This window comes from Malaclemys terrapin, chromosome 15 (assembly GCF_027887155.1).
Source record: "Malaclemys terrapin pileata isolate rMalTer1 chromosome 15, rMalTer1.hap1, whole genome shotgun sequence".
Taxonomy (NCBI): Eukaryota; Metazoa; Chordata; order Testudines; family Emydidae; genus Malaclemys; species Malaclemys terrapin.
The window spans coordinates 5,527,029-5,550,667 of NC_071519.1; the positions used below are offsets into that span (position 1 = coordinate 5,527,029).

Sequence of the window (23,639 nt, forward strand, 5' to 3'; positions counted from 1 at the left end):
TGGCCTGCCAGTACTTTCTTTCTCATGAAGGGGAGGAAAAAATAATCTGTTTTTCAAACCCCAGTTCTACCGTTGACTGAGGTGTGATTTTCTAAGTTCCCACTACAGTGGAGGATATAGAGTTAGTGGAGCCCTGTGTGTGGCTTCATTTTAGGGGGCCCCCCTTGGGCCCCATCCAAGAAAAAGAACATTCTCTCCTATCTCCCCCCGTTTTTTATTTCTTTCTTCATTCTCCTCCCATATTATAAGTAATGGGAAGTAAAGGAATATAAAGTGAGGTGCCTTGATTGGGGCAGTGGGTTGGGGTATAAGAGGGGTGGCAGGGATCAGGCTCTGGGAAGGAGTTTGGGTGGTGGGTGCGGGCTCTGGGCTGGGACAGGGGGTCAGTGTGTGGGAGGGGGTGAGGAGTATGGGCTCTGGGTGGAAGTTTGGGTGCGGGGTCTGGACTGGGGCAGAGGATTAGGGTGTGGGACGGACTGAGGGGTGTGGGCTCTGGGAGGAAGTTTGGGTGCGGGGTGTAGGCTCTGGGCTGGGGCAGAAGATTAGGGTGTGGGAGGCTGAGGGGGGCTATAGGAGGAAATTTGCATCTGGGGTGCAGGGTCTGCGCTGGGATGGGGATTGGAGTGTGGGAGGGGGTGAGGAGTGTGGGGTCTGGGAGGAAGTTTGGGTGCGGTGTGCGGGCTCTGCACTGGGGCAGGGGGTTGGGGTGCAGGAAGGGGTCAGGATGGTGGCACTTATCTCAGGTGGCTCGGCTCCCAAAGCGACTGGCACCCCCCCCCCTCTGCCAGTGACTCCTAGGTGAGTGGGTGTAGTGAGGCCGTATTGGCAAACCGGGAAGTGGGCGGGCTTAGCCGCCCACTACTAAAGGCCCCTCCCCCAGCCTAGCGGGGGGGACCACTGGACCCAGTACCAAATAATTACGTGGGACAACTAATAAAAAAACAGGGAACAAGGTGACGGTCAGAGGTTCAAAATCAGGGAACCAGATGGGGACACCGAGCAGAGAACCCCAGACAGCGCCCACTGCTCCTCGAAGGTGGCCAGGGAGCCAGCGGACGCTGCCCAGTGGAACTCCGCACGGAGACGTGAAACCAAAGAGGTATGAAAGTAGGCCCCACAGTCGCAAAGCACCCCCTCGTCCAACATCTTCTCCCTGGTATTATAGATGGTGAGTTTGGCCAGGGCCAGGAAGAGGTTGACGAGGAGGTCTCGCGACTTAGTGGGGCCACGAACAGGGTGTGCATAAATAAACAAGTGCGGGGAAAAGTGTAGCCAGAACCTCAACAAGAGGTTCTGGAGAAGCCGGAAAAGGGGCTGCAGCCTGGCGCACTCAAGGTAAGCGTGCGCCAGGGTCTCCCTAATACCACAAAATGGGCAGGCCTCAGGAATAGGGGTGAACCGCGCCAAGTACACGCCCGTGCTCACGGCCCCATGAAGGAGCCGCCAACCAATGTCCCCGGCGGGCCTTGGAACTAAGGTGGAATAAAGGCTGGCCCACCGGGGCTCCTCACCCTCCACAGGTAACAGATAGTCCCTCCACTTGGTGTCGGGGCGGGACACGAGGGTGAGGTGATGCAACGTCTGAAGCACGAGCGTGTACAGATAGTCCCTAGGCGCGGTTTGAAACTGGACCGGCTGCAAAGCGCGCAGCCGGCTTGGATTATGGGAGCGGGGGAGCCGGGGAGACTCATGGAACAGGGGCCCGAGAAAAAGGTCCGGAGGGCCCGGGGTGAGGGGTGGGCGGGGAGCACCCTCCCGCAGGGCCCGCCACAGGAAGCCGAGAGCAGGAGGTGACAATGCAGCGCCCACCTCCTGGAGTACACGCAGAGGGGTCGCGAGGGTGGAGAGCCCCATGCGCCGACCAAGTGCACAGGGATCCACCCAGTCCCCTCTGGTGTAGTCCAGGAGGTCTCCGACCCTGGTGGTTTCCGCCAGGACCAACCTCCGGCTCACCGAGGGTGACTCCGCCACCTGCACACGGAGATCGGGATTGTGCAGCAGGGGCTCCGCGAGGAGATCCGCGCCCTCGGTGGCCACAATGGACCTGGTCGCCGAGAAAAGCTTCCAGGTCCGGAGAAGGTCCTGGTAGAAGACCGGCAGCTCCGAGAGGTCTCGCGGAAGACCTCTCGGATGAAGAAAAAGGAGCTGCCGGTCGTATCGGAGCCCTCGGAGGCGGCGGAGGAAGGCGTGCGCTAACGTGCTCCATGCCGGACTACCTTCACCATAAAGGAGCCTCTGCAGGGCCTGGAGGCGGAAGACATGGACCTGGCTACGAAGGCAGACCAGGCCCTGTCCCCCCTTCTCCAGGGGAAGACTCAAAACCCCTGCAGAGACCCAGTGCAGCCCAGGCCAGAAGAACTCCAGGGCTATCCTCTGGAGCCTGGCCAGGAGTCCCGGGGTTGGGCTCAGGGTGTTGAGCCGGTGCCAGAGCATGGACAGGATGAGCTGGTTCAGCACCAGCGCCCTCCCCCGCAGGGAGAGACACCGGAGCAGTCCCGTCCATCTCCGCAACCGCGCACGCACCCTGGCCTCCAAATCCAGCCAGTTCTCCGGCGGAGAAGGATGTGTGGCGGAAAGATAAACGCCTAGATAGAGCAGCGGACCCGCGCTCCACCGAATGGCTTGAAGCGCGGGTGGGAGGGAGCCCGCCTGCCAACCGTCCCCGACCACCAGGCCAGAGCTCTTGGCCCAGTTGACCCAGGCGGAGGAGGCGGTCGAATAAACGGCCTGGCAGGCCTCCACCCGCACCAGATCCTCAGGGTCCTGGACCACGAGGAGCACGTCGTCGGCGTACGCCGACAGGACCAGCCGCAGCTCCGGCTCCCGGAGCACCAACCCTGCTAACCTCCGGCGGAGGAGGCAGAGGAAGGGCTCGATCGCCAGAGCGTACAGCTGGCCCGAGAGGGGGCACCCCTGCCGTACTCCCCGCCCAAAGCTGACCGGCTCGGTCAGGGTCCAGTTGAGCCTGACCAGACACTCCGCCTCAGCGTACAGCACCTGGAGAAAGCCCACAAACTGGGGCCCGAAGCCGAATGCCCGCAGAGTGCCCAGGAGGTACCCATGGTCCATCCTGTCGAACGCCTTCTCCTGGTCCAGAGACAGGAGGGCGAACGACAGACCATCCCTACGTCCCAGCTCTAATAGGTCCCGGACCAAGTACAGGTTGTTAAAGATGCTCCGGCCCGGGACGGCGCAGGTCTGGTTGGGGTGGACCACGTCCGCCAGCACGGACCCCAGCCGCAGCGAGATGGCCTTCGCTACGACCTTATAGTCCGTGCTGAGGAGCGAGATGGGACGCCAGTTTCGTAAATCGCGAAGGTCCCCCTTCTTCGGCAACAGGGCGAGCACTGCTCGCCTGCACGAGAGAGGGAGGACCCCGCTCTGCAAGGACTCGGCCCAGACGGTGACGAGGTCTGGGCCGAGGACGTCCCAGAACACGCGGTAAAACTCCACGGTCAGCCCGTCCATGCCTGGAGATTTATTAGTGGGCATGAGCCGGAGGGCCGCCGAGAACTCAGCCAGAGAAAGAGGCAGCTCCAGCCGGTCTCGGCCGCCCGCGCTGACCATCGGGAGCTCGGTCCAGAGCACCCTGCAGGCCTCGGCGTCGGTCGGATCTGGGGAGAAAAGAGCGGCGTAGAAGGCCCTGGCCCTGCCACGCATCTCCTCCGGATCCGTGAGGGGGGCGCCGTCCTCCGCCAGGAGGCAGGTGACATGCTGTTTGGCCCCCCTCCGTTTCTCCAGGGCGTAGAAGAAGCGGGAGCCGCGATCCATCTCCCGAAGGAGACGGATGCGGGATCGAACAAACGCGCCCCGGGCCCGGTGGTCTTCCAGGGCCCGGAGCTCCTCCCGCTTCTCCCGGTACGCCGCGCGGAGGGGTGGATCCTCGGGGCCGGAGGCCAGACGCCTCTCCAGCTCCAAAACCTCCCGCTCCAACTGCCCTAACAACGCATCCCGCCGCCGGCTGGCGCCCCAGGTGTAGTTCCGGCAGAAGAGCCGTGCGCGGACCTTCCCCACATCCCACCACCGCCGCGCCGAGGGAAAGGCGCGCCGCTGCCCCCGCCAGGCCAGCCAGAACTCCCGGAAGGATGCCACGAAGCCCACGTCCTCCAGCAAACTATTATTAAAATGCCAATAGGCCGGCTCCGGCCGCTCGGAACTGAGAGAGGCCGTCACGGTCACCAGGTGGTGATCTGAGAACGGGGCTGGCCGGACGCTGGAGGCATGGGCCCGCGCCAGATGAAAACGGGACAGATAAATGCGGTCCAACCGGGAGTGGCGTGACCGGTCGTCCTCCACCCGGACATAGGTGAAGGTGGTGTCGTCGTCCGGGTGGTGTTCGCGCCAGACGTCCACCAGGGAGTGATGGTCTACGATCTCCCTGAGGACGCCCGCGGCTGCCCGGGAAGACTCAGGCCCGGAGCGGTCCCGGTCCTCGAGGGTGGTGTTAAAGTCCCCGCCCAGGACCAGGCACTCGCGAGAATCCAGAGTGCCGAGGAAGGCCGCCGCCCGCTGATAGAAAGGCACGCGTTCCGAGCCCGTGGTCGGGGCATAGACGTTGACCAAGTTCAGAACCAGCCCCTCCACACGGGCCCGGACGTGCAGCAGGCGGCCTGGCACGACCTCGGCGACCCCCAGCACCTCAGGCCGCAGCCCCGGGGAGAACAGGGTGGCCACTCCAGCCGAATGGGCGCTGAGGTGGCTAAAATAAACCCCGTCTCCCCACTCCAGCCGCCAGCTAGCCTCGACGGCCGGAGCCGTGTGGGTCTCCTGCAGGAAAATCACAGAGTACCCCCCCTCCCGAAGGAAGGAGAGCACCTGGCTCCTGCGGAAACCCACCCTACAGCCCCGGGCGTTCAACGACGCAAAGGTGGTAACTGTCATACGGAGGGCTGGGGCAGATCCTCACGGGCGGAGGGATCATCGGCCCCCAGCGGGCCCCGCAAGATCCCGGTTTCGACTCCGAAGGTCAAAAGGGAGTCGCGGAATCTGCGGGCCCGCCGATAGGCCGCAATGTCCCGCCGACCGGACCCCCGCCCCTCCCCCAAAAGCGCCTTCATGGCCCGGAGGACGAGATGGAAGTCCCCCCAGCGCTGAAGGGTGAGCTGCACCTTACCCTGGGAACCACGGGAATCCGATAGAAAGAGGCGCAGCTCATCCCGCAGCGCGGAGGGGGAGGCAGCGGCCAAGCCGCCGCCATCCTCCGGCGGGGCCCCTGAAGGGTCCTCGCGGCCCACGGTGACGGACAAACAAGGGGCCGAGCTCCGGCGCTGCTGCGCTGGGCAGCCCGTCCCCATCCCCGGCAAAGGAGAGAGCGGCTGAGGGAACAACGCAGCCCCAACAATGGCAGGAAGGGGAGACACGAAAACCGCCCCCTGAGGGTTGTCTGCAGACAACGGAAATGCGACAACCCCGGGGGTGGCAGTAACACCAGAGGTGGCAGAAGGAGACACCTCGGGGACAGGATCTGGGGCAAGGGTGGGAGTAGGGGCAGGGCTCGAGGCGGGAACAGGGACTTGGGCAGGAGAGGGGACAGGATCAGGGACGGAAACGGGAACGGGCTCCCCATCTCCCGCTGCCAAGCCGCTAGACCGCGGCTCCCCTCGGCCAGGGTCTGCATCCGAGGGGACGGGGGCAGCAGGGACAGGGGAAGCCACAGGGGCAGGGACGGCGGAAGGGGCAGGATCGGGGGCAGGAACCGGCCGCTCAGCAAGGGGCAGGATCGGGGGCAGGAACCGTGCACGAGACGGTAGTCGCGGCCGGGCTGGCAGGTAGGGCTAAGGGTTCCCCCAGGACTAAATCGGAGGCAGCAGAGTGGGGCGAGGAACCGGGAGCAGGAGAAGGGGGCGGGACTAAGCCAGCACCCGGATCGGGGCCCGCTGGCGAAGGGTCGTCCTCCCCCTGGGTAACCGGGGTCAGACCCAGGGCCTCGATCTCATCAAAAATGGAGGCGAAAGCAGTCCCCTCGGCCCCGGCGACCTCCCCGCCAGTCACGGAGACAAAGGCCGCCCCGGCATCGGCGGCAGCGGCGGGGAGCACGGACGGAGCAAGGGCCGGGAGAACCGCTACGGAAGCCTCCTCAGGTGTGGGCTCAACAAAGGGGACAGAAGTTTCCCCAGCCGCTGCCACGACACCCACGGTCTCCATGGCCGGCACCTCCTGCTGGGCACTGTCCAGGGGCGCGGAAACAGAACTAACAACGTCGGCCCCCAGCGGCATCTTTCGGGGGGCCTGCTCTCCCTCCTCATCAGAGGGGAGGGAGAGAGCCCGCGACCTGCGGGCGCCGCGCTTCCCCTGGACGGTCACCCAGCCCCCCGAGGTGGAAGAGGAGGTGGAGGGCCGGTCAGCAGGGGCAGGGCCAGAGGGCAAGGGCGATGGCTTCGGGGCTCGGGGCGGCAGGGTCGGAGGGACAGCAGGGGTGAGGGAAACCTCCCCCTGGGGCGGGCCCTTCCCCGCGGCCGGCGGAAGCCGCCCCGCCTTCTCCTCCACATGCCCCGCCGATCCAGGGTTGGCGACGGCAAGGCCCGCCCGCCCGGCAGTCTCCGTGGCCAGAGCGGGAACCGCGGCAGAAGGAGGAGGGGCGGCGGCAGCAGCAGTGTCCGAACCGCCAGGGTTGCCGGCGATGACAGGGCCGGCACCTTCCCGGGCCCCGGGGGTCTCGGACGCCCCTCCAGGCCGGGCCAGGGGACAGTCCCTCCGGACATGCCCCGGCGCCCGGCAGAGGAAGCACCGGGCCTCCCCCGTCGAATAGTGGACCCGATAATGGGCCCCCCGGTAGGGCACCAGGAAGGACCCCTCGAGCGCCACTCCGGCACCCGCCGCCGGTGGCAGCTGAAGCTGGACCTGCCGGCGGAAAGACAGGATGTGCCGGAGGGCAGGGTCCTTACAACCCAATGAGAGAGAGCTCAGAATGGAAATGGGCTTCCCCAGGGTGGAGAGGGCCGGCAACAGGGCGGCATTGGGGAGATAGGGCGGGACGGAGGTCAAGAGCACCCGTACGCCCAGGTCCTCCAGGGGTTCCAAGGGCACAAACACGCCTCCCACCGCCAGGCCTCGTTCCACCGCCTCCTGCGCAGCGGCCACCGACGCCAGGAAGAACACGGCCTTCCCGTACATCTTGGAGGCCGCCACGATGGCCGTAGGCCCCACCACCCTCGCCAACGCCCGCACATAGGTCTCAATGTGGGGCGAGGCAGGCACCAAATGGCAACGGACGCCATGCCTCCTAGTCAGCGAGGGGAAGGGGCCGTGGTCACCAGGGACAGGTCCAGAGGCGGCGGTCGGGGCGGACGACGCGGCAGCACGCAAAGAGGCGGCGGCCACCTGGGCGTATGCTCTGGGGGCCGGAGGTGGAGTGCCACCAGAGCTGGTGGAAGGGACGGCAGGAGAGGGAGGGGCCGCGGCCGGTGTCGGGGCCGCAGCGGGGACCGTAGCCCCGCCCGCAGGAGGTCTGGCTCCACGGGCGGGGCCCTTGCCCTTCTTCCTCCCTTGGCCCTTCCTGCCGGTGGAGGGGGCAGCCGTGGCAGCGGCGGTATCCGGGACAGGGCCAGCCGAGAGGCCGGCCACTGGGGTGGGCGGGGACAACAGGGCAGGGGCAGGGGCAGGGGCAGAGTCCCCCGCCATTACAACCTGCAGCCGCTCCTCCCCTCTAGGCAAAAGACAAAACGAGGGAAAGGCAACCACTCCCCCCCGCTAGGCTGCAGGCTGGGGAGGAGGGTGCCAATGGAGAGGGCACACAGGAGCGAAAAGAGAGGGGTGGGGCACAGGTGCCAAAAAAGAAAGCCGGCTCCCCCGGCTACACTGGGGCGGGGGGGGGACTACAACAACAGTAAAAGGGGGGGTGAACAATGCAAAAAGGGGGGGGCAACAAAACGGGGGCACAAGCGCGCGCGGGGGGGCGAAGGGGGGGGTGCACCGGAGCAGCGGCTCAGAAACAGAATGGAATGTCCAGCCAGCTGCAGCCCAAGGACAAGGAAGGGTAGGAGGAAAAACTCCAGCCAGCCGCAGCCCAAGGACAGGGCCGGGAACACAGCCAGCAGGCTAGGAACCGAGGGGGGGGGGGAAATGGGCACCAAAAAAATAAACCGAAGGGGCTCAAAAGGAGGGGGGTAGAATAGGGCCAACTAATACAAAGGGGGCTACAGGGAGGGGACCCCACCAGCGAAACGTAGTTGGGGGGCAGGAGAAGTCCAGGGCGAGGGAAAAGGTGCACCCACAGCGCTCGCGAAGCGCAGGCTCCGCCGTTCACTGCTGCAAGTAAACAGTCCCGGACGATGGAAATGGCAGGGGGAGCAAACAGCCCCGCCGAGGGGCGAAAAGCAGGTCCAGGTGGCACGCGGGGCGGTGGAGGGGTTGTCGGCAGCTGTCGGCGGTGGGGGTGGTGGTAGAGGGGGAGCAGATGGACGAAGGTTAACAGTCCGCTACGGGGGACGGGACAGCAGGATCCCAAGTCGACCTCGGAGCTTCCTGGCAAGCGACGGCTTCCAGTCCGAGGAATTACAAACGAGAGGCTCAGTACCGTCCACACTCCTAACGCGACTGGGGGCACCACCACCCCAGGAGCAAAGATGGCAAAGTCACTCAAAACACAGTCCTCAAACAACCCCCTCCACAATCTCTCGAACCAGGGACGCAGTCTCTGCGCACTCCGCGACGGAGGCAGCGGCTCCCACACAGGAACTTCAGCAGCAGCGAGCAGCAGTCAGCCGGCCGGGCAACCGGCCAGGCAGGCAAGCAAGCAGGCAGGTGGGCCCCCAGATGGTATCGGTGTTGGCGTTGGGGGGCCGATGCTTCTCCCTCCGGAGGCGAGGGCGAGGGGGGGGCAGGCCGGCAAGGCCCCCCCCTCCGCACTCACTCACTCACTCACGCAGCAGCAGCGGCAGCGGCAGCAACAAGGAGAGCAGCAAGCAGCAGCAGGAGAGGGCCAGGAAAGGCCAGAGGGAGAAGGGAGCACAGAGAGCTCCTGCAACCTGTAGTGAGGCGGCCTGGCTCCCAGCCACCCCAGAGAGGGATGAGCCCCTCCGGATGCCAAAGTGGGCGGAGCCACTGGAGCCTGCGCCCGCCCCCCAAAGATCAAAGTGCAGGACAGGAAGTATAAAAGCCCCACCCCAGGGCTTGGAAGCTGCCTGGCTGCTGGAGAAGCCAGATGCTGGAGGCCTAGCTCCTGCTGGGGAGACTCCTGCAGCCTGTGACTGACCCGAGGACTGGTCATACCAGTCAAGGCCTGATGGCGACCAGACCCCAGAGAAGCTGTTAAGCCTACCTGTGAGAAGCGACCCAGAGGAGCTGCCAAGCCTACCGCTCGCTGAGTACCCTGAGGAGCCCATGGTGCTTGATTCTGTGGAGGATCAGACACAGGTACTGCTAGAGGGGGAGGTAGGAAGTAGCCCGGGGGCAGCCGACCCTAGTCTGGCTGCGGCACACCCAGAGCCAATGTCAGTGTGTTGTGGCCATGATCCCCACTGACACAGCAGCAGGCTGCCTGCTGCTGTTAGGGCCCCGGGCTAGGACGCAGTGGAGTGGGTGGGCCTGCATCCCCGCTGCCACCCCACTCATGGGTGGCAGTCTCCCCCTCACCCCAGACGCTCAGAACCAGGAGCCTGGGTTTTGTTCCTGAACTATTTGCTCAGCCCCTGCCTGAGGGCCTGAGCCCTTGACTGTTTCCTGCCCCACCAGGCTAATTCCCCGACTCACTGGACCTAAGTAGTGAGGTGGCCTGGCTTCCAGCCGCCCCCGAGAGGGGTGACCCCCAACCGAACCCTTCTACGGGGGGACACGGGGTCTCCGTGTGCCACTGCCTGCAGGCTCTGCCCACACAGCTCCCATTGGCCGCAGTTCCCGGCCAATGAGAGTTGCAGAGTTAGACTAGGGATGGTGGCAGTGCATGGAGATCCCCCCCAGGGGATGCAGGGACATGCTGGCCACTTCTGGAAGCAGCGTGGCATGGAGGGAGGGATGCAGAGTGGGCAGGGAGCCACATTAGTGCTGCTGGTACATCTGTTTGGGGGAGGGGAATTAACTATTTTGACCACTGGACAGCAGAAACTGTCTCTGAAACTATAATTCATGGTATTAAGGGCCTGGATACTGAAGAAACAGTACACCATTGAAAATGTGCATGGCACTGCTAAACTTTTTAACCAAACACATGTAAAAATTAGTAAACTAATTTCAGGAGATGATATGAATGCAAGGAAAAAACAATTTCTTAAATAAATTATTTGTAGTGCTTAGCAGAGTTTTATAGCAATTACCATAACAATTCACTAGAGAACATTAAAAAACAAAGAGAGAAAGTTGCCTAACCTTATTAGTAATAAACATCTAATTGGCATTTCCCTTAGAGTATAATATAACAATAGTGAATTGGCAATGTGTCAAATGGTTAAAACAAATTCCCTGTTAGGAACAGTCACAGTCTGGGGTCACTGACACTGCATCCTAATGGAGGTACATGTTATTCAAAACAGTCTTGTTCACTGTCCAGTTACCCATATTGAATGCAGACACAGCAATATTTGATAAATTGGTTACTGTCCATTCAGCAGGTTATTTCCTACTTATTTATAATTACTGAAAATGATTTAAGCTGATGGGAGACAGCTCTCCTGTCTGGGTAGTTAATCCACCTCCCCGAGAGGCGGTAGCTATGTCAGTGTGACAAGCTATGTTGGTGGGTGTGTAAGCTGTTGTGTTTACACGTGTATATATAAATCAAACATAATTGTCATGTGGGTATAGCTCAGTGGTAGAGTGTTTGACTGCAGATTAATGGGTCCTTGGTTCAAATCCAAGCATCCCCTTAAAAACCTGGTCCCTTAACAAAATTTTTTGCATATCCATTTCCATTATGTTCAGGAGCCCCACTGAATGGGGATGCTTGAAATGAATGGAAACACTCCATATTTTCCTGTGCAAATGCATAAAAACTCAGCAAACGTCCCTCAGCTGAAATCAGTTTCAATCCGCTAAGTGTCTTGTTTATGTTTTCATCAATTAACAAAGGTATAATATCAATGCACATTTGCAGGTCCTTGGTCTCCATGGGCTACAATGGGCAGAAGAATAAGTACCACATCCACTTGGGAGGAATGGACTAGTCTGTGTTACATTTGGAAAGTAAGGGTATGTCTACACTACGGGATTAATCCGAATTTAGATAATTTGGATTTGAGAAACAGGTTGTATAAAGTCGAAATGAGTGCGGCCACACTAGCACAGTAATTCGGTGGTGTGCGTCCAAGTACCGGGGCTAGCGTCGATTTCTGCACCGTTGCACTGTGGGTAGCAATTCCATAGCTATCCCATAGTTCCCGCAGTCTCCCGCGCCCATTGGGATTGTGGGTTAAGATCCCAGTGCCTGATGGGACAAAAAACATCGTCGCAGGTGGTTCTGGGTACAGCCTCACTTCCTCCCTCCCTCCCTCCCTGCATGAAAGCAACGGACGGCAGACAACCATTTTCGCGCCTTTTTTCCTGGGTGGGTGAACACTGCAGACTCCATACCACGGCAAGCATGGAGCCCGCTGAGGTCAAGACAGCACTCATGAATATTGCAAACACCTCGCGCGTTCTCGTGGAGTTTATGCTCAGCCAGGACCAGAAAAACGAGGCGAGGAGGCAGCGGCGGCGGCAGCGCAGCGACAAGCATGATGAGGACATGGACACGGACACGGACACAGAATTCAGTGAAACCACAGGCCCCGGTGCTTTGGAGATCATGTTGTTAATGGGGCAGATTCTATCCATGGAACGCCGATTCTGGGCAAGGGAAACAAGCACAGACTGGTGGGACCGCATAGTGTTGCAGGTCTGGGACGATTCCCAGTGGCTGCGGAACTTTCGCATGCGTAAGGGCACTTTCATGGAACTTTGTGACTTGCTGTCTCCTGCCCTGAAACGCCAGAATACCAAGATGAGAGCAGCCCTCACAGTTGAGAAGCGCGTGGCGATAGCCCTGTGGAAGCTTGCAACGCCAGACAGCTACCGGTCAGTCGGGAATCAATTTGGAGTGGGCAAATCTACTGTGGGGGCTGCTGTGATGCAAGTAGCCAAAGCAATCACTCAGGTGCTGCTACGAAAGTTAGTGACTCTGGGAAATGTGCAGGCTATAGTGGATGGTTTTGCTGCAATGGGATTCCCTAACTGTGGTGGGGCAATAGACGGAACCCATATCCCTATCTTGGCACCGGAGCACCAAGCCACCGAGTACATAAACCGCAAGGGGTACTTTTCAATGGTGCTGCAAGCACTTGTGGATCACAAGGGACGTTTCACCAACATCAACGCGGGCTGGGCGGGAAGGGTTCATGACGCTCGCGTCTTCAGGAACACTACTCTGTTTAAAGGGCTGCAGCAAGGGACTTACTTTCCGGACCAGAAAATAACCGTTGGGGATGTTGAAATGCCCATAGTTATTCTTGGGGACCCAGCCTACCCCTTAATGCCATGGCTTATGAAGCCATACACAGGCAGCCTGGACAGGAGTCAGGAGCTGTTTAACTACAGGCTAAGCAAGTGCAGAATGGTGGTAGAATGTGCATTTGGCCGTTTAAAAGGTCGCTGGCGTTCATTATTGACTCGCTCTGACCTCAGCCAAAGAAATCTCCCCATTGTTATTTCTGCTTGCTGTGTGCTCCACAATCTCTGTGAAAGTAAGGGGGAGACCTTTATGGCGGGGTGGGAGGCTGAGGCAAATCGCCTGGCTGCTGATTACGCGCAGCCAGACACCAGGGCGATTAGAAGATCACACCATGAAGCGCTGTGCATCAGAGAAGCTTTGAAAACCAGTTTCATGGCTGGCCAGGCTACCGTGTGAAATATCTGTTTGTTTCTCCTTCATGAAAACCCTCCCCCTTTACTGACTGATTTTCTGTAAGGAACCCACCCTGCCCCTTCCCCCAGCTTTCTTTCAAACCAAATAAAGTCACTATCATTTAAAAATCATTTATTCTTTATTAATAGATTAGAAAAAGAGGGAGGGAACCCGGGTGGTATTTGGGAGGAGGATTGCTGGGAAGGAGAAAGCCACAAAGAAAAGGTTAAAAAAATGACAGCCTTTTGCTTGGGCTGTCTACTGGGGTGGAATGGGAAGGTGTACGGAGCCTCCCCCCCCCGCGTTCTTACACGTCTGGGTGAGGAGGATACGGAACATGGGGAGGGGGGAGGGTGGAACAGGGGCTGAAGCGGCAGTCTGTTTTCCAGCAGCCGTTCCTGAACCTCCACCAGACGCCGGAGCAGCCCCAGCGTTGCATCCTTCATCCTCTGGTCTTCCTGCCGCCATCTCTCATCTCGATCGTCTCTCCTCTCCTCACGTTGGTCCCTCCTCTCCTCACGTTCACTGACTTCTTTCCTATACTTTGAAACTGTTTCCTTCCACTCATTCAGATGAGCTCTGTCACTCCTGCTGGATTGCATAATTTCAGAAAACATGTCCTCCCGCGTCTTCTTCTTACGACGCCTTATCTGTGATAACCTTCGGGATGGAGGAGGGAGGCTTGAGGAATTTGCAGCTGCTGTAGGGAGGGGAAAAAAGAGAGAATTGTTTTAAAAGCTACATTTTGCAGAACAATGCTTATACTCTTTCACGGTGACCAACACTGTTCACATTACATAGCATTAAGAGGCAAAATGCGACCTTGCACAGAAATCACGTGTGCTGAGTGCTTGTGGCTTTGCTGCTAGAGATCACAGGTCTGGGCAACAGAATTCGGCTTGCATGCGGCCATGGTAAGCCATTGTTTTACAGCTTCTGCACCCTCCTTTCCCACATACCAAGCATAGCCTGTAGAGTGCTGCAGAAGCCTGGCCAATCTCAGCCAGTTGGGGGGGGGGCAGTGTGGGGGGGCTTGTCTGGGCCCCTTCAGGCAAGTAGAGTGCTGCGGTTTTTCTGTTAACATTCAGCAGCACCAGAAAACAAACTAACCCCCCCCGCCATGAATTCTCTGGGATGATCACGGTGCCCCTCCCCCCACCGCATGGCTGGTATCAGGGAAGATCCCTGCAGGCACCAAACTACCCCCCCCGCCGCTGACCCCCCCCCCCTCGCCATGAATTCTCTGGGATGATCACGGTACCCCTCCCCCCACCTCATGGCTGGTATCAGGGAAGATCCCTGCAGGCACCAAACTACCCCCCCCCCCGCCGCCGACCCCCCCCCCTCGCCATGAATTCTCTGGGATGATCACGGTACCCTCCCCCCACCGCGTGGCTGGTAACAGGGAAGATCCCTGCTAGCCAAACGCGGAAAACTTCAGGGCCAATTTCCCATCTGCGCTTGGCTAACTGCAGGGAAGGATTTATTTTCCGCCACAGGCAAACAGCCCAGTAGGAACGGCCACCTCTGTCCCCTTAATTAAGTTCCCGTATTTCAACCAGGTTACCAGGAGTGATATCACTCTCCTGAGGATTACACAACAAGATAAAGAACGGATGTTGCTTGAATGCCAGCAAACACCGGGACCATACGCTGCCAGGCTTTGTCAGGCAATGATACCAGATTACTTGCTGCAAGCATGGCGTGGTCAAGTGTCCTACCATGGAGGAGGGAATAAGGATGCACTGCCCAGAAACCTTCTGGCAAGGCTTTCGGAGTACCTCCAGGAGAGCTTCATGGAGATGTCCCTGGAGGATTTCCGCTCCATCCCCAGACACGTTAACAGACTTTTCCAGTAGCTACAGACTTTTCCAGTAGCTGAACTGACCGCGAATGCAAAGTCAGGCAAAGTAATCATTAAAAACCGTTTGCTTTTAAAACAAGTTTTATATTTTAAAAGGTAAACTCACCTGAGGTCCCTTCCATGGGGTCAGAGTCTTGGGTACTGGCTTGGGAGGGTACTTCAGTCAGGGTGATAAAAAGATCCTGGCTGTTGGGGAGAATGGAGTGCTGTGTGCTCTCTGCAAGCTCATCCTCCTCCTCCTCCTCCTCCTCTACCCCATCGGCAGAATCCTCAGGCGTCGAGACTATCCCCGACCCAGAATCCACGAACAAAGGTGGGGTAGTGGTGGCAGCCCCCCCTAGAATTGCATGCAGCTCGGCGTAGTAGCGGCATGTCCGCGGCTCTGACCCGGAGCGACCGTTTGCCTCCTTTGTTTTTTGATAGGCTTGTCTGAGCTCCTTGACCTTCACGCGGCACTGCTCAGAGTCCCTATTGTGGCCTCTCTCCATCATGCCCTTGGAAATTTTTTCAAAAGTTTTTGCATTTCGTCTTTTAGAACGAAGTTCTGCAAGCACTGAATCCTCTCCCCATACAGCGATCAGATCCAGTACCTCCCTCACGGTCCATGCTGGTGCTCTTTTTCGATTATCAGCCTGCATGGTTACCTGTGCTGATGAGGTATCTGTGGTCACCTGTGCTCTCCACGCTGGGCAAACAGGAAATGAAGTTCAAATGTTCGCGGGGCTTTTCCTGTCTACCTGGCCAGTGCATCCGAGTTCGGATTGCTGTCCAGAGCGGTCACAATGATGCACTGTGGGATAGCTCCTGGAGGCCAATACCATCGAATTGCGGCCACACTAACCCTAATTCGAATTGCTAAAATTGATTTTGGCGCTACTCCGCTCGTTGGGGTGGAGTACAGAAATCGATTTAAAGGGCCCTTTACATCGAATTAAATGGCGTCGTTGTGTGGACGGTTACAGGGTTAATTCGAATTAAAGCTGATAAATCCGAATTAAAGTCGTAGTGTAGACCAGGCCTAAGTTGCCATTGGGACTGAAAACTCTACTGGAGGTGGACAGGAAGCTCTTACAAAAATAAAATAACCAAGATTTACCAAACTCCCTGTTACACATTCTAACCTCTCTTTGTGCACACAATATAAATTGGGACTCTAATAAATGGCAACCTTCCTTTAACACAGATCATTGTTCCTTGTAACTTTCAGATGCATTCAAATGGCAGCTGTTTAAAGGTCATGTGCTTCTAGTTCATGATCAGCACCAGAGTCTCTAAGTTTACCATCCATAGAGCTGGTTGTGTCTGCATCTAAGGGTATGTCTACATTACAAAAGTAGGTCGATTTAATATGTCTATCTTTTTAGAAATTGATTTGATACAGTCAATTGTATGTGTCCCGACTTAACTCCATTAAGTTGGTGGAGTGCGTCCATAGTACTGAGGCTAGCGTCGACTTTTGGAGCGTTGCACTGTGGGTAGCTATCCCACAGTTCCTGCAGTCTCCGCCGCCCATTGGAATTCTGGATTGAGCTCCCAATGCCTGATGGGGCAAAAACATTGTCGCGGGTGGTTCTGGGTACATGTTGTCAGGCCCCCCTCCCTCTGTGAAAGCAACGGCAAAAAATCGTTTCTCGCCTTTTTTCCTGGGTTACCCATGCAGAAGACATACCACGGCAAGCACGGAGCCCGCTTAGCTCACTGTCACCGTACGTCTCCTAGGTGCTGCTGGCAGACGCGGTACTGCAGTGCTACACAGCAGCAGCTCCTTGCCTTTGCAAGTTAGCAAAGACAGTTAGCAGACGTATTGTACTGTCTGCTGCTGTCTCCTGGTTCTTCCTGGCCAGCCTTGGTGAAGTTGGTTGGGGGCTCCTGGGCAGACATTGGTGCTCCTGGCCGGCCTCGGTGAGGTCGGTCGGGGGTGCCTGGATATAAATGGGAGTGACTCCAGGTCATTCCCTTCTTTAAGTTTTATCTAATGGAGATTCAGTCCTGCCTGGAATATCAGGCAAGCCTACCAAAGAACCAGAGAGGCAAACGTCCGCTCCAGGGCAGAGCCCCAGACATCCCGCTTCTATGATGAGCTGCATGCCATTCTAGGGGGTGCCCCTACAACTACCCCACCCCTCCCAGGCTACCTTGGCAGTTGTACCCCCACTTGTGTGATGAATTAATAAAGAATGCATGAATTTGAAACAATGACTTTATTGCCTCTGCAAGTGGAGATCAAAAGGGGGAGGGGAGGGCGGTTGGCTTACAGGGAAGTAAAGTGAACCAAGGGGGTGGGTTTTCATCAAGGAGAAACAAACAGAACTTTCACACCGTAGCCTGGTCAGTCATTAAACTGGTTTTCAAAGCTTCTCTAATGCGCAGCGTGCCCTGCTGCACTCTTCTAACTGCCCTGGTGTCTAGATGCACTTAATCATTTCATCTTTTGGAACGGAGTTCTGATACCATGGATTCGTCTCCCCAATCAGTGATCAGATCAGTACTTCCCGTTCGGTCCATGCTGGAGCTCTTTTGCGATTCTGGGACTCCATGGTCACCTCTGCTGATGAACTCTGCATGGTCACCTGTGCTGATCAGCTCATCACAGTGGCCAAACAGGAAATGAAATTCAAAAGTTCGTGGGGCTTTCCTGTCTACCTGGCCAATGCATCTGAGTTGAGAGTGCTGTCCAGAGCGGTCACAATGGAGCACTCTGGGTTAGCTCCCGGAGGCCAATACCATCGAGTTGCGTCCACACTACCCCAAATTTGACCCAGCAGGGTCAATTTCAGTGCTAATCCCCTCGTTGGAGAGGAATATAGAAATCGATTTGAAGAGCCCTTTAAGGCGACAAAAATGGCTTAGTCGTGTGGACAGCTGCAGGGTTAAATCAATCTAATGCTGCTAAATTCGACCTAAACTCGTAGTGTAGACCAGGGCAAAGTAATTGCAGAGTTGATGTAGTTCCAGATAGTTAATTGCAGTCTTACTTCTCTAGTCTCACTTTCTGGTCTCATTGATCACTTGAGTAGAAACAGCAAGGGTTTGGTGGTTTTGTTTTTTATTTTTTTTTCTCCCTTCATTTTCTCCTAAGGAATGTGTGATCTTGAGCATGTTATTTTAAGATCCCTGTGGGTCAGGATTATACCATCTCCTTGAAATAGGTGGGGAAGTGGCCTGTTTGTATAATCTAAAATAAAGGAGCTTTTGTAAAGCAGTTTCTCTTTTAAATGTGCTGGGATAAAAATAGTAAATAGTAAATTCCACTGCCAGACACGAGCACAATAGAAACTTTAAGTTACTGTGCATCAAATCAGCTATTATTTATCAATTAACTACAGAAGAAACAAACTCTTGGGAAGTAGTTGTAATTTGTCCCTAACCTTTCTTTGTTCACATATGCTATCAGGGAATCTTTTCTAGAGGGCAGACTTAAGGTTATCTGGGCATGTACCATTGCTCTATATTCCCTGTTTTTCCAGAGTTTGAGTTTTACTGAACTTGATGTTCTGGAAGGGTAAGAGATATTCACAGTCAAAGTTAACTCTGTGTTAACAAAGGTTTTGTTAGTGACAAATAATGAGACTAATCCCTCATTGCGGTAATTCCACTGATGTCAATGTACTCTTTCCCCATTTCTAGTTCCAAAAAAATAAGCAAATTAAAACAACCTTAAGAACTAAAATGCTGTGAGAAAGTGGAAGTTTTAGTAGCTCAAATAATTCAGTTTCTTCTGTGTCTTGTGCATGTGTAAAAGGCACAACACATTAATTTATAAGCACATTTTTCTTAACTTCTTTAAATATGATGTAATACATTAATTAATTATATCAAATGGGTTGTTCAATGCAATGAGGTTTTCATGCATTTCCCAAAACATATTTTTAATATTGTTTAAATGAACACAACTCACTGAACATAAAAATTGTTTATTTCATGCTGTGAAGTGTGTTGGTAGCTCAAATTAATAGAGAGAGAGAGAGAGAGAGAGAGAGAGAGTGTGTGTGTGTGTGTGTGTGTGTGTGTGTGTGTGTGTGTACACACATTAATTGAGTGATGCTGAAAATGTTCCCTTCTCCCCCCAGAACTGTCTTGGAATCACTTTCCCTTCATATATTAATCTGCTCCTGTGTCTCTCTGAGGAAAATATTGTTTCTATGGAAAAAACCCACAATTTTTTAATTAAAGGGACTGAGACAGAATGGCCACATTTTGGTGACACAACATCAGGAATGCAAAGCAACAGGTTCCTGGTTTGCACATTGATGGTGACAAGGGATTGAACTCAACTCCCCTCTTTTCACAGACACGTTTGTTTAATTCTCTGCGGCCAAACATAAGTTTAAATGAATTTCCAGGGCTGATAAAAGGGGACTTTGGGATTGATTTCACTTGTCCACCAGTGCAGCGTTTAGTGGTAGAAATAGCACCATGGGCTGGACAGAGACTGGAGAGAGACCCTGAGCTACTGGTAGCAAACCCTGGTTTCCCAGCTGCAATTGGACATGTTGTGCATCTTCAGTGATGGTGTAAGTAGCCCAGCCTGGCCCTTTGGGGTTTTGTGCCTGGCACAGTGGTGCTGGAAGAATTGCTGATGCCATGAATGGCTGCATAGTGCTATGGCATGTTGCCCACACATGGCATATGGCAATGGAGGGCTCATTCCACCCCAGTTGTGATGCAGAGAGAACCGGAGTTAGTTTCACATGCCTTTTTTAAAGTGTAATCTGGGGCACCCTGCTCTGTGGCGGGGATCCCGGCAGTTTAGACTCAGGGCTGGCATAGGGCCCTGATTTAGCCAGCAGCCACATGGTTTCCAACACTCGGATGTCTGACAATCTGTCTCTCCCAAAGCCTCAGGCCCCAGGGAAGGCTCCTGCACTGCCTCCGCTCCTTTCACACTCTCTAGAGAGGAGCAGCAGCCAGGGTTAGGGTTAAGTTGTGGGGCACTAGGTGAGTGGCAGAGCCTATGGGAGCTGAGAATTTGCCTGAGACCTCAGGAACACAGTATGAGGTAGGATCCCAGGCATCTCTATGAAAGCAGCAGAACAGGGTTTACTTGCGATGGGAAGCGAATTGAAAGTGTCTCAGGGGCAGGGCCGGCTCTACCATTTTTGCCGTCCCAAGCAAAAAAAAAAAGCCGTTCGAACTGTGGCCTGAACTGCCGAAGCAGCAAAAAAAAAAAAAATGTGCCGCCCCAGGCACGTGCTTCCTCTGCTGGTGCCTGGAGCCGGCCCTGCTCAGGAGTGTGTATAGATGTATTGCTCTGGTTAGAAACTGTGGCTAACAGGCAGTCCATGTGGGGAGCAGGAGTGAAACCTGAGCAGAAGAATCCCATGGGACTTCCAGTCCCTTAAACACTCGGCCATCACAGCTGTGACCCCATTAAAGGTGCAGTGCCAGATAAACTGGTAAATAATCACAATGCCCAGGCTTGAAGTCATCTGCAATACAGAATTCAAACAGCAAACCTGCCTCCCAAAGCACAGAGGGAATTTGGAGTGTGTTCTCTTTGCTTAGCCACGTGCAGTAGCACAGAGAGGGCTTTTAAAGGGCTCCCCTCCCACAACCCGGGAAAGAGAGAGAATTCTTAGGTTCTAGCTTGATTTGAAGGAGGATGTCTGGACCATTGGGCCATGGACTGGCCTTTGCTAGAGAAACCAGTGACACGTGGACCCAGGGTAAGAAAAATGTTTGCTGGAGTCAATAATTGATCCCCTGGAATAGCAGCAGTATTGAGTAGCTGGAAATGTCTCACAAGAGGAGCTAGAGCAGGGGTCTCAAACACACAGTCTGCAAGCCCCCCGCCCTCCCCCACTGTTTACCAGAGCGGCGGCCGGACGTGCACTGGGAGCAGGGCAGGCTCCCTGCCTGCCCGGCGCAGCTCCGGGAAGAGGCTGGAACGTGGGGAAGAGGGGGAGGAGGGGCTGTGTGTGGCTGTTACTTCAGGCAGCACCCCCAGCAGCTCCCATTGGCCGGGAATGGGGATCCGCGGCCAATGGGAGCTGCTGGAGGCAGTCCCTCAAGCAACAGAAACACACAGTCCCTCTGCCCCCCCTTCCCCACGTTTCAGCCTCTTGCAGGGGCAGGGCAGGCAGGGAGCCTGGCAGGCAGGCATGCAGTATGCGCCGGGCCAGATCCTGCCCCCTGACTCCCTCCTGCAGCTGAACCCCCTGCCGCACCCTGCACCCTGACCCCCTGCCATACCCTGCACCCATCCTGCACCCCGACACCCTGCCTCACCCTGCACCCTGACCCCCTGCCATACCCTGCACCCATCCTGCACCCCAACCCCCTGCCTCACCCTGCACCCCTCCTGCATCCCAACCCACTGCCCTGAGCCCCATGCCGCACCCTCCTGCACCCTGACCCCCTGCCATACCCTGCACCCCTCCTGCACTCTGATCCCTGCCCCGACCCCCTGCCCTGAGCCCCCTGCCGCACCCTGACCCCCTGCCATACCCTGCACCCCTCCTGCACTCTGATCCCTGCCCTGAGCCCCCTGCCACATCCTGCATCCCAACCCACTGCCCTGAGCCCCATGCCGCACCCCTCCTGCACCCCGACCCCCTGCCGTACCCTGCACCCCTCCTGCACCCTGAGCCCCCTGCCACATCCTGCACCCCGACCCCCTGCCCTGAACGCCCTGCCGCACCCCGCACTCCTCTTGCACCCCAACCCATTGCCCTGATCCCCCTGCTGCACCCTGCACCCCCTTGCACCCCAACCCCCTACCCTGAGACCCCTGCTGTACCCTGCACCCCTCTTGCACCCCACACCCCAACTCCCTGCCCTGAGCCCCTACCACACCCCACACCCCTCCTGCACTCCCTGGGGGAAGGGAAGGGGCAGAGTTGGGGTGGAGATTTTGTGGAAGGGGTTGGAATGGGGGCAGGGAAGGGGTGGAAAGAGGTGGGGCAGGGGCGGGGCCTCATGGAAGGGATGGAGTGTGGGCGGGGGGGAGGTGTCAGTAATGTACTAGTCCTCATGTGGCCCTCATGGTCATTTGAGTTTGAGACCCCTGAGCTCCCTCCTGCAGCTGAACCCCCTGCCATACCCTGCACCCACCTCTGGTGGTTCAGTAGCAGAAGTCTTACATACAGCATGGGAGGTCTAGGTCTGTTTTCTGACTAAAAAGGGCTTCATTTTATCACCTCAAAATTTCAGGAGATAAATTCAGCCACAAACTGTGTGGTGGAGAGATTGGTCAGGGTTACTTTGGCTTTGTTTTGTTTTGTTTTTCCCATTTTAAATTACCTTGATCATTTTGATGGGAAAAATGTTTGCATGAGGCCAAGGAAAAATTAGAAAAGTTAAAAAGCTGCCTGGGAGTCTCTGAGTGCCATGGCTAAGGCTAAACTTTAGTCATGGGCATTTTTAGTAAAAGTCATAGAGAGGTCACAGGCAATAAACAAAAATTCACAGCCAGCATATTGTCCATGACTTTTCCTATAAATCCCCATTACTAAATCTCTGCTCCTGGGCCCCAGTGCTCAGGGGCCCCTGCTCCTGCCATGGTGCTGACTCCTGGGGCTGCTGCTCTGAGGACCTGGGCACCACTCTCCTGACAGCCCCTGGGGTCACTGATCCAGCTACCCCCTGGACTGCTGCTGCTCATAAAGTCCCCAGGGCTCCCCTGGGACTATTTTTCAGGGGCTCCCTGAAGCCTCCCCCATGATCACTGCTCAGGCGCTCCCAGGCTGAGACAGAATACAGCCTGTGTATTAAAAACGGTAAATTGCCTGGAACATCAAGTAGGGTGAGAAAAGCTTTGATCGATCCAATTCTTGCTTAGCCTGTCCAAGTTAGAATTTAGACTGAGATTCTATTTTTGTGTGTTCTGTAACAAACTTTGACCTCTGTGCCTAACACTTACACTCACTTAAAATTATCTTTCTATAGTTAATAAACTTATTTTAATATTTTATACTTCTAGTGAGTTTATCCAAAGTGCTTGGGAAAGCTGCTCACTTTACAAAAGGTGGTGCATATCCATTTTCTTTTAATGGAGTGGTGAACTAATGAAAGATCTTGTACTGTTCAAGAAAAGGTCGTGTGGTGCAAGACAGTACATTTCTGAGGTGCAAGGCTAAGGCCTGGGGAGATTTACTGGTGATACTCTCTGTAGAATTCATGAGTGGCTTATACAGCATTCATGGAACTTAGTTGGGTGTGTCGCTGCATGTTGTTGGCTGAGTGATCACAGAACTAGGAGGGGGTTTGCTGCTTGCCACTAGCACAGCATTGTAAGAGACAGCCCAGGCTGGAGAGTTAAGGGAGCCCAACGGTCCCACAGTTCCAGGTTGTAACCCGCGGATCCTGTCACACAAAGATCCTACTGTGACCAGTCGTGGTCATGTTGTGCTTAGTACTGCCCTATTGCTACAACAGCCACAGATGCAAGATGGGTTACAGCAGCCTTGACCTCGTTTCCACGTTTAGGTGGTTCTCACCTAAATCTTCGAGCAGCTCACAGTAATGTCCTGAGCTCCCCAAGTCCCACTGATAGCTGAACTCTTCCTCCCCCTTGAGCCCAGGAGAGACAGTGGGTGGTGGGTGAGTTTATACTGAAATAACTGACAAAACCAAGCAAGGAACAAAGAAATGTTTGCTTCAGTCACTAGGTCTCTGTTTTTCTTTATTACTCACACTCTCTCCCCTTCTCTGATAATGAGCAACGGTAAGAAAACAGCTTGAAACATGTGCTAGGTGTTAGCTAAGTTTGGATGACAAATTTAAAACAATCACAGCACCCGCTAGTGTGACACTGACACTATCAGATTCTGACCTTTCAGTCACACTTCATTAATAACTGTTTCCCTGAAGTACATTGCTATGATTATTTCAATGGCTCCTACACTGATACCTGCTGCTCCTTCTGGCTGATTCATTGAGCTATTTGGAACCTGCACCTAAAATTACACCCTTCCTGGGAGCAAGATTCAAAAATGCCCAGGGAAGCCCCATTGGGTTTCAAAT

The 23,639-nt window shown here is 55.9% G+C and overlaps 1 protein-coding gene across 3 annotated transcripts in view; it reads right to left on the minus strand.

Moving 5' to 3' along the window:
- Nucleotides 1-10,138: 10,138 nt before the first annotated feature.
- Nucleotides 10,139-23,639, minus strand: part of LOC128823066 (zinc finger protein 3-like) — an 80,427-nt gene continuing 66,926 nt past the window's right edge. The window contains exons 3-4 of one of the 3 annotated variants that reach the window (XR_008441650.1): nucleotides 14,782-14,861; nucleotides 12,932-13,511 (exon numbers count right to left, since the gene is read on the minus strand). The gene's annotated coding sequence lies outside the window, so the exon portion shown is untranslated. Of the gene's footprint in view, nucleotides 11,357-12,931; nucleotides 13,512-14,781; nucleotides 14,862-23,639 lie in introns of those variants that run through there. The other 2 variants (XR_008441649.1, XR_008441651.1) reach the window with 2 other exon arrangements.